Raw genomic sequence first — 18,932 nt, 5'->3', positions numbered from 1 at the left:
TGGTTTTAGACTCAAAACTCTGCAAACTATAATAGCAAGCATGCTTCGACTAAATTAACCCAGACATTACTCACGAATTTTTTTTGACAGCTTCTAATAATTTTTTAGGATTATATTCAATACTTGGTAAATGAAAGGGGAAAAATATTTTTTTCCAAATTTTCTCTTGTGACTTGACTAGAGATGGCTAATTTAGTAATCTGTCGCACCTTATACAAAAAAAAAATAACGGTACTTTTAGCAAATTCGCTGATGTGTCATTGCTTTGTCTGCTGTTTGCATGTGTCTGCTGTTTTAAAACTACACCGCTGACAAGTGAGTTAAGTGTGTTGAAGTTATTGAGTTCTGTAGACAGTTAGTAAAACGAAAATCAGTGAGTATGCTCAGTTCAATGCAGAAAAAAGTTTTGTTGGCTTATTTGAAAATTAATTTTAAATTTTACTTTAATGCCTTCATATATTGGAATTTCACTGATTCGGTTTATTCCTTATCTAAACCGATTACTCGATCTATTTTATACTTTAGAAATAGTTGATATAACTTGAAATACGAAAATGTAAATGTCCTGTCAATAATTTATAAATAATTCTTCTCCTGTTTAAGTATGTATGATTAATGAAACTTATATTTTTACTATTAATACAAATTGGCTTGTAAAACATATGAACATTTATTTTTTAATATACAAGTGTGTATGCACGTACTTATGGTATGTATTTCCAGCTGCTGGCTGTACCTGCAGCTATCATGCTCTTATCAACTTTTCTCACCTCTGCTCATTTAAAGTTCCAGCAATTATTTTATTTTCTATAATCGATTTATCTCACGTTTTTCTGTTTTCTCTTTCAGGAATCCAAGTGTAAATTCCCTGCTTGAGTAACTATTTGCAGCTAAAAGAAGGTAAGAGAAAATATTTCATATCATATTCGATTTATGGAATAAGTATAAGAATTTTTTTTCTTTGAAAATACTTTCACTAAAGTAATATGTATGACCCGAAGTACTTAAGGTAGCAAAGTTCGTTTATAACTCATGAAAAAAAGTTTAATAATTCAAAGAACATCTTTTTATACTTGTTAATCTTTTAACCCAACTTTCTTAAACATCAGTTTATAACGGCAGTTAAACTATCGAATTATATCATTAACTACCGCTTGGTTTTCAATATTTTCAAATATCCTACTAATTAGTCAATATTACGGACCCAAAGCAAGAAATTAATTTTATTTCGCCGGTCCCAGCATAAAGGGTACGTTAAAGGAAAATTAAACTCTTCCAATATAACCAGTGTAGCATAGGCACTACTTCTTAACATATCTCAGTATGTATGAATAACAGTGATATTTATATTTATATGCCTGAAGGAATTACAGTGGTATAGAAAACTAGGCTGAAATTTTAAAGTTTGTGGTCGAGCTTGGTGAAGAGAACGAATAAGGACTTTGAGTTCTATATAATATTCAAGTATGCCTAATGAACAAAAATAATGTCCTTAATGTATTTAATATTTTTTTTTTTTATAAAAATTATAACTTTAAAAGTGACCAAGAACAACAGATAAATACAAAGACAACGGCTCAATGTTCAAAACCATATTCAGTGCTCCTTTCAAAGTTGTTATACCTAAGTATTGTTAGACAGACTACGTTCCCAGCTCCAACAAGATAATAACCAAGTTGACAAGGGTAAATCTTACTCTAAATTCTTCAGGCTACTCAATAATTACTACTTTATCATGCTATGATTTAACTTACTATGTATGTTTTTTATATTTTTATGCTGTTAAATTCCCTTTTCCACAACAATAACTTTTATATTATGATCACACTTGTGCGTGCCAATAAATATTAACCTACCAAGGTGTATAAATTGTAAAGAAAAGACAATATGTAGAAGTAAGTAACAAGAAATTTTGCTGCATCACAATATCTGCGGGTATTTGTCTCGTTGTCAGATACGAATAACGATACAAAAATGCCAGAGGACACATATGAGTAGTGCGAAGAACGATTGAGAGAAAAACTTTTCTAATTGCAAAAGAAATAGCTTCCAGAGGAATATGCGCACTTGCGTGTGTGTCTAAAATTAATCTTTTTCAACCAACACGTGTAGGTCTCATATATTTGCAATCAAAGTTATATATTTAGATTCACAATATGTACGAGGTGTGTTCAAAGGAAAAGATGAATTTTGAAATTTAAAAAAATATACTTGTCTATTCATCAATATCTATTTTTTCCCCTTCAAAATAATCCCTCTCGGATATAAATACGCTTTCCTTTGATTGGTTACTTCAGGTTTGGGAAAAGGAGAAATTCACAGGGAGCCCAATCTAGTAAATGCAGTGGTTGAGGCATGATTACGGTTTTGTTTTTGGTCCAAAATTGACGAATAAGCATTGATATGTGAGCTGGTTCATTATTGTGATGCAGAATCTATGATTTGTTGTTTCCACAATTCCGATCGTTTGAGTCATATTGCTTCACGCAAACGTTGCATAATTTCTTTGTAGTATTCCTTATTAACTGTATGACCTTTTGGCAGGAACTCATGAAGCACCACACCATTGTAATCAAAGAAAACAGTGAGCAAAACCTTCATATTTGATAGAACTTGGCGTGCCTTTTTCGATCTTGGCTTATCTGGCAGCTTCCATTGGGAAATTGGGCCTTGGTTTCGATGATGTAACCATATACCTACGTTTCGTCACCAGTTATGACCCGTTTGAGCAAACCCGGACTGTTCTTGATGTCATTCAATAACCCCTGAGCGATACCAATGTGACATTGCTTTGCTCAAAACTTAGCAATTTCGTTCAAAAACCGAAAGGCACACAAAAACGTGACAAACCTTATTTGTTGTCAAAAACAAACTATTAATTGAAATTGGCTCTTAACGCAAGCACATGATAAACATATGTCCGATTATTACAAAAACAAAATATCGATCATCGAATATACACAGCCGCGAAAAATCAAAAGTCACCTTTTCCTTTGAGCACACCTCGTATATTGATATACGTAAGTATTTCCATAACCACTATACACATAGCCGTTTCAACCACTTTCATCGAAGTGAGACAAACGAAAAAGTTCCACACTTAAATTAACAGATTAGAAAGTTGATGTGTATCTGTAGCTGTAAGAGTATGTTCCATAAGTCATGCAAGCAATTTAAGATATGCTTACAAGTTTCATAATAGCACAGTACAACAAACTGCGACTTAATTTTTTCCGCAGCGATGAGACAGCATTTTTCGGAAAGAGGAGGTTGTTCTGATCATTTTATCCGAAGAAAGTAATAGACTGCTACGTCTCAATTTTTTGTTACACGCAGTTGATGTTTCAAGGATTATGAAGTGGTTAAAACATACTTTTTTGCTTATTCTTTGAAAATTTAAATTAGACCCTAAATTCAAATTAATTGATCCCAAAAACCCCCGGATACAAAATTTTAGCCAAAACGGTTTACAATGTTTCATTGATGCTTAAACCACTCCGTAGACCTTCAAGCTTCAACTGTGTGTAACAAAAAACTGATACATGGCAGTCTATTACTTTCTTGGGATGAAATAATCAGTACAATCTCCTCTTTCCGAAAAATGATTCGGTTTTCATAAGTCTTACTAAAATACTTACTTAAAATACGTTTGTGCTATTATTTCAAGTGGGTTTAGTATTTCATATTAGAATGCTTCTAAGAACATAAAATACATAATAAATCTAAAAGTCTATTTCCTCGCATATATACAGTTAGACGGACAGACGGATATGACTAAATCAGCTCAGCTCGTCACGCTAATAATTTACATACACATTTTATAAGGCCTCCGATATTTGCTTCTGGGTGTTACAAACATATCAAGTATGATTAAAACTAATACTCGGTCATGGATGGCAAAAGCGGCAAGCAGGATATTTATAGTTATATGTATGCATAAATCTCATTTAAATATTCGTTGTAATATTCTCCGCCATTGTATATAATTGCTATTTAGTTTTTATTTGTAAATATATTATATACAAAACTCCTACTCTTCTAATGTCTCCAAGACCTCTGCTTTTTGAGACGCAACAGGTTTCTACATTACTCAAGTACTTTCTAATCGACAAATAAATATATTCTTGTACACAGACTAAGTTAAACAGATATTTGGTTGCTTGTTTATTGCATTTTGTTATTGCCATCTTTTGCTGTACTTTGGATGGATGTTTTGCCTGTTACCAGAAAAAAGAAATTATGTGACGAAAGTAACATACTCAGGTGATATACTCACAGAAGGTGAAAACTTTGTGAAAAACTATATACTTTCACATGTATATATATATAACATCGTAGTGCTATATGCCACAGGCATTGCAGCACAAGAGCGTATAACGCCAACGTCAAAAATGCACTTCAACGCTATTTATTAGAATGCTGCGAAGCAAATATTTCTAGCAATGTAAAATGTGGGGGTGTTGAGTGCTTAGAAAAGTGCAAGTAAGCATTTTATATAACAGGAGACTGTGTTGTTTTTTTTGCTGGCAGCGATGCCATACAACTCGTGCATTTTAAAACAAGGAAAAATATCTTTGTTAAAGAATATTGTGGAATAACTGGGGAAATTGTAGAAAATTAAATTAAATGCTTTTTTATAATATCTAAAATAGTATGTGCCCATATTTTGATGCTATTGGAATACTGATTTTGGAATGTACCTCGGTACAGTACCATTATGTAATTACTTGTATTTTCTCTACATTTATGACTAAGAATGGATCATTGGTGTTAAATTGTTTAAAACCATTATATCACTAGCCTTCATGTTATGTTTGTTCGATTTATTATTCATTTTGCTAAAATACCATTTTTTAAGTCATCGGCATTCATCGCTTTCTTATCTACATACTTTGGCATATTGATTTTTCTTCCACAAATAACTCAGTAAGCCAAAGCTTTGCGTTATATCAAATCAAAAGGTTCAGTTTTTAGCATTAGCTGTTTACAAAGCAAAAAGTAAATACTTTATGCAAATGAAGTGAGTGAAAAGCATTGACCGTACTAATGGAAATCAAAATAAACAAAAGAAGCGCCATTCGAAGTGAAAAAGTCAACAAGTGTGCGCTTACATTTATAGAAAAAATTTTGAAAAAGTATTCTCGTGAAAAGCGTGAATCAATTTAGGAATAAAATGGAACAAAAGGAAGTAGAAAAACTACCAAAATATTACATAAAGCAGTCAACAGTATACAAAAAATGAAAAATTCCTGAGTAAATTTACTGCATTACTTTTTTGTATTTTTAAATTATTACCTTTTTTGTTAGAATGTTTTAATTTTTTCACCTACCTTATACTAACTATGGTTTTGGTTATTTATTGAACGAATGTTTCAACACTCTCTCCGAATTTTTTTACCAGTGTGAAAAGTTTTTCTTTGGCAAAGAAAGTGAGCAAGTGATGCACAACCACAAATATATTTACAAGCATTCATGTATTAGCCAACAGAAAATTTTCGACGAATACAAAACAATCGCACAGAAATAAAGAGTAAACGACTAAAGCCATTTATAAAGCTGACAGCCAACAGATGGTTGTAGACCGAGGGATTTGCAGTAAAAATGAAGAACGATTATAAAAATGAAGTAAAAAGAAAATCTTGGCAAATAATATTTTATTTGTGCAAATAAATGGCAACAGGTACGAATTACTGGTAAAGCAAGTCAGAATAACAATGGGCTGCTGATATGTATGAAATATGAGTTGGATGGAAAACTTCTTGCTTCTTAACTTTGTCAGAAGAATTTCCTACTTCAAAAATAACTTGAATGTTGTTTATGATTATTTAAAAAACATCCATGCAATATAGATCTACTGGGGCGTATGAGTGACGTTGTTTGGTTAGTAATGGTAATGTGGTAAATGACATTAAAAGTTTTAAGATATATTCTGATATATACATACATATGTTTTTAGTACTCCTTATAAAAAGAATTTTAATATGGCTTTACTATATATATATACGAGTATAATGACGCTTGCTGAAACAAAGAATAAACATTTGCAAATTCAGCTGACATTTCATGTGCGATAAAAGTTTGCTAAAACGTTACGTCGTTATCACTTCCATTTTCATTTGTTCATAAATTGCGATATAATAACTTTAGCTTATAATGTATAACAGTAATGTGTTTTATATATAGCCGCGCAACGTGCTTACGTGCTAATATTTGCTATCATAATGCTTTATCTTCTTCTACCTTTATGCTGATATTAGATGTACTAGCATAAACTTGTGCACTGTTGTGTTTTAAAGTTCACTTACTTACACTTAAAGATAATTTGTTTTATTTCTTTTTGCCTCTTTGATGTAAACGTTGATTTGAATATTATTATATTATTTTCCGTCATATTTTCTTATTTATTATTCACTTCACTTTCTAATTATCGGCATGTGGTTAATAAGTATGCATCATAGTTTATATATGGTTCATTTGTTTTTAAATATTTTTTATATAACATATTCATATACATACATACATATATACATATATGAATATATTCCTAAGTACAACGCTATTTTATATATTATCGTATATTTACGATTGTGTATTTTCATTATTAAATTGTACAAAATCCTCCACATTTACTCACTTTCCTTTTATTTTAAATTCATTGCTTTGCTGCTGCTGTCATTATGTGGTGAGTGTTTGTCCCTGAGTTAGCCAGTAGGCGGCCGTTCTGTTGTCCGAGCTCTCCTTTTTGTTTTTATTTTTTGTGCTATTTTACAGCGAAGCGATGCAAATTGACAGCGACGTCTGCTCGTGCAAAATTATTAACCAATTTGATTTCTTTATTTATTTATGTCTATGTAATAATAGAACAGCAAACTGCTTTTGCGGATTGAAATCCTTTGTCAATTAGTTATACTACAAATATACACGCAAATTTATTACAATACAAAGCAATTTTTTGCGGCTATATGAGTTATTTGCTTATTTTAGTTTTACTACGAATCAAGAATATAAAATAAGTCTTCTTCGAAAATACTTTTGTTGGTTAACGATCCTTTAGCATATAGCTGCCATACAAACTAAACTATCGCCATAAAGCGCTTGCATGGAAAACTTTAACACTTTACAAGATATTTTCACGAAATTTGGCATGGCTTATTTTCTAAAGCAACAAAGTAATAACCATAGAATTTTTTAGATCGAATCACTACAGCATATAGCTGCCTTACGAACTGAACAATCAGAATCAAGTTTTTGATTTTGTGAAGAATATTATAACTTCGGTGCAAACTAAGTTAACATTTTTTCTTGTTTTAGTTTTCACTTAACAATACCTGGAGATATCTAATTCTTACCAAATTTTTAAGGTATATTTTAACTTCTTCTTATCTTATGGGCTTTGAAGTAAATTTCTGAGGTAATGACTAAAAATTTTAAATATAATTTTTGGTTAAAATTTCTGGAATTTATATTTAAGTACTATTATATTTAATACTAGTGAAATATTGTTACTCATACCTACTTTAGGCCACTACAGCCATGATTTCAGCATAAATAAAAAATAATTTCTGAGTGTAAATTTATAATTTAAATATAGTAGCTGAAAAAAGAGGAAAAGTAGATTAGATAAGATTATCCTCCATAATATTATTTACTGATTGTCATAAGAAAAAACAACAATTTATCGAGGTCAAATATCAACTTTCCAAGCAGGCGGGAATACATAATTTTACCTTTCGTCATTTAAAATTATTGCGTAATTAAGTATCCTGTTGAAGTGGCAACTGCCTTCAATTAAATCGATTTTCGTTGAACGGTTTTCACAGAATTTCGTACCACATGATGCACTTGACAGGTTGCGAGCATCCAACCTCTGAAATGACAAATAAATCGACGTTTGCAGCTCCGGTTGCCTATTTGGAAAGAAATAACCACAAAAGTGGAAAAAATATGGTTCACCTGAAAATATAATCAAGACAAATTGCGGCATGAAAATATGAAGATTTATGTGAGTGAAATATACTGATGAATGACCAAGCTTGTACCTGATTGAGGAAGCTATATATTCACTATCAGCTTGTACAGCGGTGAGTGTTTTCTTACTCACAGACTGAGTCTCTTTTATTGAGATTCTTAAACTGTCGCCTTTATGATGTTTTTTATTTTGATAATTTTAAGTTAGTGCAAAAATATTTATTTCTACAAACAACTAATAATATACACTTCGTCAAATCGGTGCTAAAGTATTTGTTTTATAGTTTTCTTTTCTCTATGCTTGCTTGATTTTTTAAACTTGTTCTTTAACACTGAACAGAGTATATCAAATTTACCACGAAGTTTGTAACACCCAGAAGGAAACGTTCCGAAATATTCAAATATCATCTAATTAATAAACTTTTTCTAACATCTTTGAATTAAAATTCTTACATTTTGTCGTTGAAAATTGGTTTAAAAAACGATACTCAAAATGAAAAGTCACTTTCTGTATTTGTTGACAATCGCACCTTTTCGCACATACATACATCAGCAAAAATCTCCGTAGGCGTATTACACACCTTTGAATTTTAACTGTTGCTAAGACATTGGAATTCGAAATATTGTATATAAAATGCGTATATATATAGATCGCTTTTGAGTATTTCCTCTTCATTACTGTAGCACTGTACATGCACACATGTACATAAGCTTTGCTGAAGTCAAGTGCAACCTCTTGTGGTAATGCAATAAACGGGAGACACTCAACCGAAATATCCTGTCCACAGATTATAAAAAAAAAATGAGAATTCCAATGAAATGCATTTCCAATGCAGCTGTGTCCTAGATCCACGAATTCATTATTTCAATAAGCATACATATTATATATAAAATACTAATAATGCGCTTATACATATGCCACCCACCGGATATTGCCCACAGATACTGCGGAAAACATACCCATTTGCACGTTTTGAAAAGGACTTTTGAAGTATTATATTAACATTACGTAGTAATATACGACCTCGCGAAGGTTGGAAGTGTAGTTAACCTTAAAAAGGAAGAACAAACATAAGCGCAATAAATAATTCAAAGACAGGAGGGCAGAGCAAATAGGGAATAAATCACTAAAAATAGCAGTTAGTTCCAAGGAAGCTTCAAATATGAAAAACTAGTAGGCTTGGATTAGTGGGCAAGTTAAAAATTAACAGGAAAAAGTACTAGAAAATTAGAATAAAACAACGATTATTCCACAGAACTAACTACATAACTATGTGTGCTCATATGTATCCAAAAATGTTACAGCTGAGAATTGTATACTTGCTAAAAATACCTTATTCTTTCTCTTAATGCGGATTGAGGACTTTTAAGAGAAATGTGCCTCGCATAAGCCGTGACTGCTTGGTCAACATATGTCCGTAAAATTTTTTTTACCTTTTTCAATTTAATTAAAACTCACTTATTGTATATGTTTAGTTAAGCTCACTTAGTAATTAGTAATTTATGACAGACTGTAAACCGGTTGGTTTTCAATTGCTGCCCACTCATCTAAGTAAACCATATAGAAGTGAGGGAAATGAAGAAATAGAAAGAAGAAAATTAGATAATTAGTTAAAGCGATTTTTACTTGGAGAAAAACGTTTGCTCATTTACTGCATTTACAAGTAAATTACCACCTATAGCTCGTATCCACTCTTATTCTGCTCGCTTGTAAGTATTCCTCCATATCATTTCCGCTTTCTTGCCCAACATGAAAAATCTGGAGAAAGCATAATGAAACTGCTTTTTGCCTCTATGATTAACTTGTATTAATTTCCACTTTCTTTAGCCAGTTTACAGCTGTTATTGACTATTTAAAGCTAGAGCGCTTAATAAGTCTATCGGCGAAATATTGGCCTTTGATAGCGTCTCTGAAGCTAATAAATAATTTCTTAACCTTCCACTTTGCTGGTAGCTGAAGTTCACCTTTTTCATTACATTATTACCCTTTGACTTTCTACGATGAGTTTGAATTTCTTGCTTAAACTTTTCCTATTTGTTATTGCTATTGAATTTTTTTTGTTTTTGCGTTTGTGCTTACGTTTTCGAGTCTACTGACCTTATCGCCACTCCTCGTCATTGGCATTTTAGGCAAATACTTTTTGATATGCAATGCGTGATAAGTAGGGCCTTTTTCCAAATAACCGCTGGCGATAGTATGTACGACGTATACTCTTGCAACATGTTGCTACAGAGTATAATATATATATCGAGATAGATATGGAGTTATGTATATATAAATGATCAGAATGACGTGACGAGTTGAATTGCTAGTCCGTCCGTGCAAGCGATAACTTGATTAAAAATTGAGATATCTTGATGAAACTTGGTAAACCTATTTCTTGGCACCCATGGAGGATAAGTATTGCAGATGGGTGGAATCTGACTATTGCTACGCCCACAAAAATGCCTTTATTTGAAACTTTATAAAGTACGATAACTAAGCTCCACTCCATTCGGTGCAACGAATTCAAGTAGTCACATTTGGAGTCAAATGTGGACGATGGGCTAGGCACCGCCCACATTTAGGTGAAAACCCATATTTTGTGGACCTACTCAACTGATTTCAACCGAATTCGGTAGACAATTTATGACCAAAAGTTGTTTAAATCGGGCTATAACTATTCAAGCCCCCATGCCGAATATGTGGATGTGTTACTATTGCGAACTTTTTACGAAAATATTAAACAACCTGTCAGATATATTATTAAAATTCGAAAATAATTTTCCCCGGTTTTGATTTGCAAGTTGCGAGAGTATAAAATGTTCGGCTACACCTGAACTTAGCTCTTCCATAGATACTAATTTTTATATATTTTGTTTCTGTTATTACTTTACTTTTTCTTTCTGAACTAAAATATTAATTTCTTCAGACTATATAGTCAAGTGTGACCGTATATATATAACTTATTCCAACAGCGTTCTTAAAAGGGAAAAAACTAAACTTTGCATTATATCCTTAGTCCTCATATAACTAGTAAAATGATTGTCGCTTCTATAGTTTTTTACCAATTTTCAATATTATAATTGTCATAATGAACCCATAAAAATAATTTGACTTTGCTTTGTACCTAACTTAGAGAGTCACTTATTAAAAATTCTGATTTTTCTAAACAAAATTGTACTATTTCAAATCAAAGAAACCTTTCAAAATATTTTTTTTCTTGATTGACGTCTATTTTGATTATAAATACTACTTAAACCGTTTAATGGAACAAAAAGGATATTGTTGGCGAAAATGAAAAAAAATGTATATAAAATAGGGTTACTTTACTTAAATTCAATACATCCTCAATATGTGTTTTTATTCATTCACAATGGCTTCCACAAAACAAAGGTCAGCCAAAGCAACGCTATGAAAATGTGACAGCTTTTTGTTTGTGTTGTTTTTGTGCCGCAATTGGATTATTGCAAAGTTTTTGACCCATTTGTCCAGATAATAGGGTAAACCTCTCTTTTTTCTGGCATTGATTTAAGTGAATTAGTCTGCAATTTAGTTTCATTGATTGAGTTAAAATGCAACCAATCAACTTAATTCCATGGAAGTAAAATTTTTATGTTCATAATATTTCGTGTAAATGACTTTTACATATAAAAAATTTGTTTTTGTATTTTTCCCTATAAATTTATTTTATCAACTTTTTATCAATCAATTGATAAAATTTTTTACAGAAAAAAAAAAAATTAACAGAAAACTCTCCTACTCTATTCCACTGATATAGAATTTTTAAACGCAACAGCATGTCTAACCCTTACAATTCTCATAACATTGACGAAATTTGCATTTTTAACAATACTCGTATTTTATTTATTATATTGTTATATGAGTACTCGCATTATCATTTATAAGGTTATAAACCTTTTCTAGGAAATTTGGTTTCGGTTTATTCATAGCAAGCATAAAAATTCTGTGTGTTTTGAAATTTATTTTTAAATGATATTTAGTATATATTTATATGATATATATATAATATATTTCCTGTCATACATTTTTTAATTTTTGTGTTCATACCTCCTACTTTGTTTTCTTGCTGTTAAAATATTAAATCTTTTTCCAGACATATGTATACTATTTTTTGAGGAAAAAATTGTCCACATCTGTTTCATAGCTGTAAGAAATTTATGAAAGAAAAAGTTTAGCAACTGAAGAGAAATGTTTGTCAAGGAAATATATTTCATGTAATATTGTATTTTAGATAGTTTTTACATATAAAAATCATAACCTACAATATAAATCGGTTAATATTTTGTTTTTAATTGTTCTACATAAACAAACAAAAACAAAAATTCAAATGAGTCTGACTAACTTATAGCGCAATAAATGGGTTGTAAATTACCTCAAACTTAACTACTTCACCAAGCCTTTACTTAGGTATGAGAACAATGTTGGAACTATACTTTTTTCATTTTATTTAATGCAACAAAGAAATCGTAATGAAATTTAACATTGAAAAGTTGAATTTTAACACAAAATCATAAATAAATATTTACATATTAAGATGAATTCCACGCAAACATATTTAGCCGTTGTAAGCTTAAGCTAAAAAACATGAAATTAACAACAGGCACATGAAATAATGCCCGGGAGAGTATTTCGTGATTTGTATTGTTTACTGTACATATATTCGAGTGCGATATATGTATATATTTGTATATGTGAGATACATACTTATACCAAAGCTTTTATTGCACATTATCTAAGCTATCTACTCGCGTTAGGTTTTAAAAGCTGATAAGAACATATAGTATATATTACGGGTTGTAAACGAATTTTAGTCCCAGTGCCAATATTATTTCAAATGCCCATAATAATTCTTGGTAGTATTTTTTTGTTTTAACTATTTACGTGTCGTCTATAATATACTTGTTGAGCTTATGCTCTAGAATCCAATAAATGTGTGTTAGCAAACTTTATCCAGTAGACACCTGGGTATTTATGGTGTCTCATACTTGTGCTGACTTTTCGTTTTTAAATTGTATTAAAGCAAATATATGCTGAGATTAGCCTTTTCTTTTTTATTTTAACTAAACCACGTAATTATTTCAAATACCACACAAAGAGATCAATTGCAAAATCAATCACAATTTTGCAAATGAACAAAAATATTTTAAATCATACAAAGAAATACTTAAAGTTTTCAAATGTATTTCAATGAACTGCGGTAGTTGCATGAAAGTTCAAGATAACTACTTCAGGCTTTAATGGAAAATTACAATTTATTATTTGCACTTTTATGCCAACTGAATTCATTCCTATTATTTTACACATGATTCATGATTGTGGTTAAAATGTCGGCAGAAAAACGAATTGTACGCATAAACTGTGAATCTTAAAAAAATGCATTCTGATTTAGGCATGTTGATAAACTGAAAGTAGAAAATGTATGTACTTAGGCAGTACGCACCTAAAAAATGCGAAGCGAAAAATCAGACGACGGCTGTTTTAAATTTTTTCCAATAAATATAAGTTAATGGCACCTAGGTAACTTTTTATATACCACAAATTATGGCATTATGATTGTTTAACTTTTTTGTTTATATTTCAAAAGTTACTAAAGGAATTATTTAAATTTAAATTTGAAATGGAGGAAACACAGAACTTCAAAAGCAATAATGCTGCTTGGTTGCAAAATATTAGAAAATAAAAAAGAGGAAAAGTTATTCGTACACCACTCACACCTATTGTTGCTTTTATCGATTCACTTTGCATTATATTAGCACACATAGCTTTAAGAGTCTCAACGCACAGTAAAACGATACTTTTCGTATAATGTTCAAGCGAAAAATAATGTATTTAACATTTTGCAAAACCATTGCTGCCAACTTCTCGTCTTAGCGACTACCCACACCATGGAAAGCGAACCAGTGAATACTTATTAAAAACCGTTACCGAGTAAAATTTAATGGTTCAATATAGAGAAGTTATATGTGGAGTATTAACCAAAAACTGACAAACTTTTTTTTGTTAACGGTCACTCATCGTCAACTAAGTTCAAATCTTCGAATCGAAATAAATATAACAAAATTTTTTTAGAAAAGATAATACCAATGCTAAACTAACGTTTCAACTTATTTTGTGATAATTTTTAATTTTTTGTTTATTTTTGGCTTTTCTGTATATTCTCGTTTGCAATTAATTAGCGTAGTCGTAAATCATCGTTTTTGTTTTCATTAATATTTTGGGTGGAGTACATAGTCGAATACAACGGCCCACTTTCAAATCAACTATCTGCAATGTAAGCTTAGTCGCTTTGTTTATTAATCGACTGCATAATTACTAATCTTTGTGCCACTTTCTTCAGCTCGGTGCACATTCCTCCACTGCCAAGAACAGCTGATGCTTCGATGTCTCATTAATCTTGCCATCCCTTTGGCAGTTTAGCTTAAACTCAATTTCTCTTTTATTCAATTATGAGCCTTTTAAACTTCAGTTGCCACGATGCGTTTATATCATGGATGGTTTTCGTTGCCTGGAGGTACTCTATAGCTTACTAGAAGTCAGCCGTTACGCTTTAATGTACGCGTAACTTAAGACAATAAAAGCGTTTACTGCGACTACTGCGGTGGCTGCAAAGCACATATATGACTAGTATTTGCCCCATTTTTGTATATTTAAACATATCCATACATATGTCCACAAACATACATATACATGTATGTATGCACATTTTGTATGTTCTGTCTTCTTTCTTCTTTTTCTTTGAATTTTCTTAACATCCACTCTTTTTGTGGTTACATTTGATAGGTTGAGTTTCATCGCATCACACAGCACAGTATTTATTCATGTTTGTTGAAAAGTTTTCTTGTGGTTTCAATGTTGGAAATTTCATAGTCCTAGTTAAAATGCGTGTTTCACAAAATTTGTCTCGTTTTTCCAATCTGCTGACTGGAAGCTCCAGTGACTGGCTCTGCTCCCACTAGCATTATACACGTACATATATGCACATATGTATGTATTCTGTGTGTAGTTCGTTAGAAAACTATTTTTGACCTTTTGCATTGTCGTCGCTCTGCTGAAAAAGAAAGGTTTGTGGTTTTCAGAAGTTTGTGAAGGAAATTGCGTGTGGCCAATTAACTTTGTTATTTTGCTTACAACGTGCAAATTACGACATGCATGCGTGTGTGTTTTCTATGTCTCTGAATATATTATATTTTGGTTTCAATTACGCCGCTAATTTAAATTTAATAAAGAGTTGAGTGACAGCGTGATGTCTTTCATTGTGGAAAAAATACAAAAATACCACATATATAAAGGTATTGAAAATATGTGTAATGGTTTCTTACTAAGTGAAAACATTCATAGTTCATACAAAAATTCAAACTTGCTTTGTGCTTATGCGCTTGAAATTAAATAGGTTGAACTTTTTTAATTACGATTGATAACCGTACTTTTCCATTTTTGCAATTCATTTAGTTGGTTGATTTAGTTTTAATTGCGTTTACTAATAACAGTCAAAATAAAAACTGCAATAAGCTTTTCTATTTATTGAACAGACATTGCAGTGTGTATCAAGTAAAAAATTAAATATGGCGGCTAACAGGCACCATTATCGACAAATTCAAACCGCAATTTATTTATTTTATGTTAGCCAGAAGAGAATTTTCGCAATCGGCAGGCAAACTTTTAATTTAACATTTTTGTATTCATATATAATATATTCATAGTATATTACATATATAAATAAATCATTGCAAATAAGCGCTACAGTGACTTAGTCAATTGCTTATAGTTTCAGATGTTCTTTCAGCGCTCTATTTTTTACTCTCGTATTTTTAAATTTATTTAAATTCTTTTTTACATTGTTAAACTTTTTTAACCCATGTTCAAGCATTCCATTACTGTTACCTAGTTTTACATTCACTGAGTCAACAGCGAATTTAATGCCTTTTAAAATAAAATGTCCTTCATACGCCTGGCATGTCCGCGATGTCAAGTAAGAAACGAAAAAAGAATAGTACACGTCAATTTCAAGTTTTTTGTTTGTGTAAGATATCGTTTTTATGAAATTGGTTGTAAGTTTTATTCAGTCTAATTGCATTATTGTCTGTGAGCAAAATATTATATTTAACTTTAACTAATCCAACTGATAATATATAATTTACTTATATGCTCTTACTATCTCAAATATCCAATTTGTACAACTTTATATTAATTACAAACAAGAACTTGACACCAAAGAACGCATTCACAGAAAGAAATAATCTTGTTGGTAATCGCAGCAGTAAAAAACAAAAACATTGTCAGTACATAATGTTTAGGCACGGTTGAAATTCGCCAGAAAGCACCGAAATTGGACAGCGGATCACTCGAGGCTTTTAATTTGGTCAATCGAATCAAAATTTAATAATTTTCAGTCAGATGGCAAACAATATTGGTGGCATCGCGCTCGGGAGAGCAGCCAAAGGGACCATGCTAAACAAACAGTAAAGTATGGTGTTGGGGCCGTCATGGTATAGGGGTGGCTTCATTTGGTGGCATGTTGTACCTCTGCAAAAAATCTATGGAATAATGATGAAAGAAGACTATCTGCATACTTTGCAGACTCATGTATCCGATTTTGTGGAGAGGAGTGCTTATCTTAAAGAAGAAGTCATACTTTGAACATAAAGGCGATCCAAAATATACGTCCAAAATCGTAAAGTAATGACCTACAGAACAAAATGTCTTACTGATGCAGGGCCAGCCCAAAGTCCCGATCTCAATCCGATTGATAATTTGTGGTCAATCGTGAAAATAAAGTTGGGACTGTACCGATCGACCCCTATGAATGTGGACGATATTTGGCAACGGATACAGCGGTAATGGCATAGCATTCTAAATGAATTTATACAGAATTTGGTGAAAATAAGCTGCTTAAAATTTGCTATTTTTTGAAAGTCTCTGTAAGGTCCAAAATTAAGTACATACAAGTTGTTTTAGTTTTATTTTTATTTTCTTAAAGTTGCATATTTTATTTGTTGTATCATTAACCATTTTGTTGAGAATTGAACATCAATTAAAGGAAAAAAAAGTTTTAAATTTTCTTTACTGATTCTATCATTATGCAGGAATGTGTACTCATTTGTGCTCCTTAATGTATATATATTTATAAACCTATCTATATGTAGATACTTCTGTGATCAAAAGTAATAATACAATACAAATAAGTTGAATTTGTTTATAAAATGTAAATTAATTAGTTATTCTTTCAAAAGAATAAAACGCACTTTTTGCAGTTCTCGAAACAGTCGAAATAGTCTTTTTCCGATATAGCCTCCTAGACTTTCTTCAACTTGGCTTTTCCTCAATAGTCTCAAGACATGCTCCCACTTTGACCTTTTAAGTTTGCTGAATAGCTAGAAGTCATACGGAGTCGAATAAGACGAACACATACTTGTGGAACGATATGAAATGAGAATTTGGTAAAAAAAGTCGCGAAGAACCAATGCAGTATGATATGATGATTTACCGTGCTGAAGAAACTAAAAGTTGTTCATACATATTTTCAGACACTTCAGACTACTTGCATGCCGCAAACGATGCCCAACACTCAAATAATATTATTTGTTAACAGTTTCGTCCGGCGAAAGCAATTCATAGTGCACCACACCACGATAATCCCCTCACCTTAGTTTTTTATCGCAGTAGTATATATAAGTAATGAGCTGGTGTCAAAATCACTTTATTTATTTTCTTTAATTTTGCTAATATTGGAGCATAACTTCCAAAGGCAATATTTCCATTGATTATATTCTTATCCAATAATTTCGCAGATTTAATAGCTTTTTTACTTTAGTTTTAAATTTTAAACTTTATTTCCATCGTAATTAGTTCAAATGGTTGCTCATCTAAACCGTGTTGCAGCCCAATTATACTCTTTGTTAAATTAATATAGTTCATTAATATTTAGAATTTATGTGTAAGTTGAATAAATTGAAAGTTATAAAATTTACAAAATCACAATATTAAATTAGCTCATTAGAAAATATCAACAGTCAACATTGGAATAACAAACATGGCTAATTTATTATAAGGCAAGATGAGAAGAAGAGAAAATTGTAACAGTTCAAAGAATTGTTTATGTATGCGTTTATTCCTTGAATATTTAATTTGTCAAAAATTTACGAGAATACAAAATATGTATGTATGTGCTCTGGTATATACATTAGTAAGCGCAGGTAATAATACAGCTTAGTCAGGTACACAACACTTTCAACAGAGTATATGCCACTTAACTGTAAGAAGAAAATTACATTTTCTGCTGAAGCTCATGAGCAATTCTTGCAGATTTTGTGGAATAATGCTGATCTAAAGTTTAAAATTGACATTTGCTATGCATGAGAAAATAAATTATGTGTTGCTATTTAAATAGCTTAATTGGATAGCGAATTCCTTCCTTTTTTAGTGTAACAACAACTGCTAAAATATTATAAATAGATATATTCGAAACGCAATTAAGATAATATTTAGTACTCAGACGAATTTCAATGTTAATTATATACATATGTATGCATTGAAGTATTATGTAAAAAGGTCTTGCCATTTCTTACAAATTAGTTAATGAAAATAGACTTTTTAGGAATGATGTTTTATCTCAAAGAAGTTGGCAAATCATTTCTCTGTATATCATTTTACAATCCTTTGCACTTTTAAGTAATTAAAAGGATTATTATATCATTCATGTACTCATACCTATAGGTAAGCTAAGTAATTAACTGGATTATTATTTTATTCATGTAATTATGAATGTAGGTAGCTAAGTTAATGCAACTTGAATGCTCTACAAAATGGTCTCATACGGTTTTTTCATAAACCTTACCGTTTAAAAGATATTAACAGTTGAAGTTTTACTATTTGAGTCAAATTTGTTTTTTTTTTTCTTTTGAATTTAATAACTCTATGGAAATTTCGAACTCGCCAAATATGTTTCTTTCAACGCAAACCA

The 18,932-nt window shown here is 31.1% G+C and overlaps 1 protein-coding gene across 1 annotated transcript in view; it reads left to right on the top strand.

The window, feature by feature from the left end:
- Window positions 1–18,932, top strand: part of kairos — a 278,053-nt gene that overhangs the window by 189,287 nt on the left and 69,834 nt on the right. Inside the window, exon 5 of the mRNA XM_070109754.1 lies at window positions 850–900. The gene's annotated coding sequence lies outside the window, so the exon portion shown is untranslated. The remainder of the gene's footprint in view (window positions 1–849; window positions 901–18,932) is intronic.

The sequence above is a fragment of the Bactrocera oleae genome, chromosome 5, assembly GCF_042242935.1.
Source record: "Bactrocera oleae isolate idBacOlea1 chromosome 5, idBacOlea1, whole genome shotgun sequence".
Classification (NCBI taxonomy): Eukaryota; Metazoa; Arthropoda; class Insecta; order Diptera; family Tephritidae; genus Bactrocera; species Bactrocera oleae.
The sequence above is the reverse complement of the archived record's forward strand: the minus strand, read 5'-3'. Positions and strand labels throughout refer to the sequence as shown.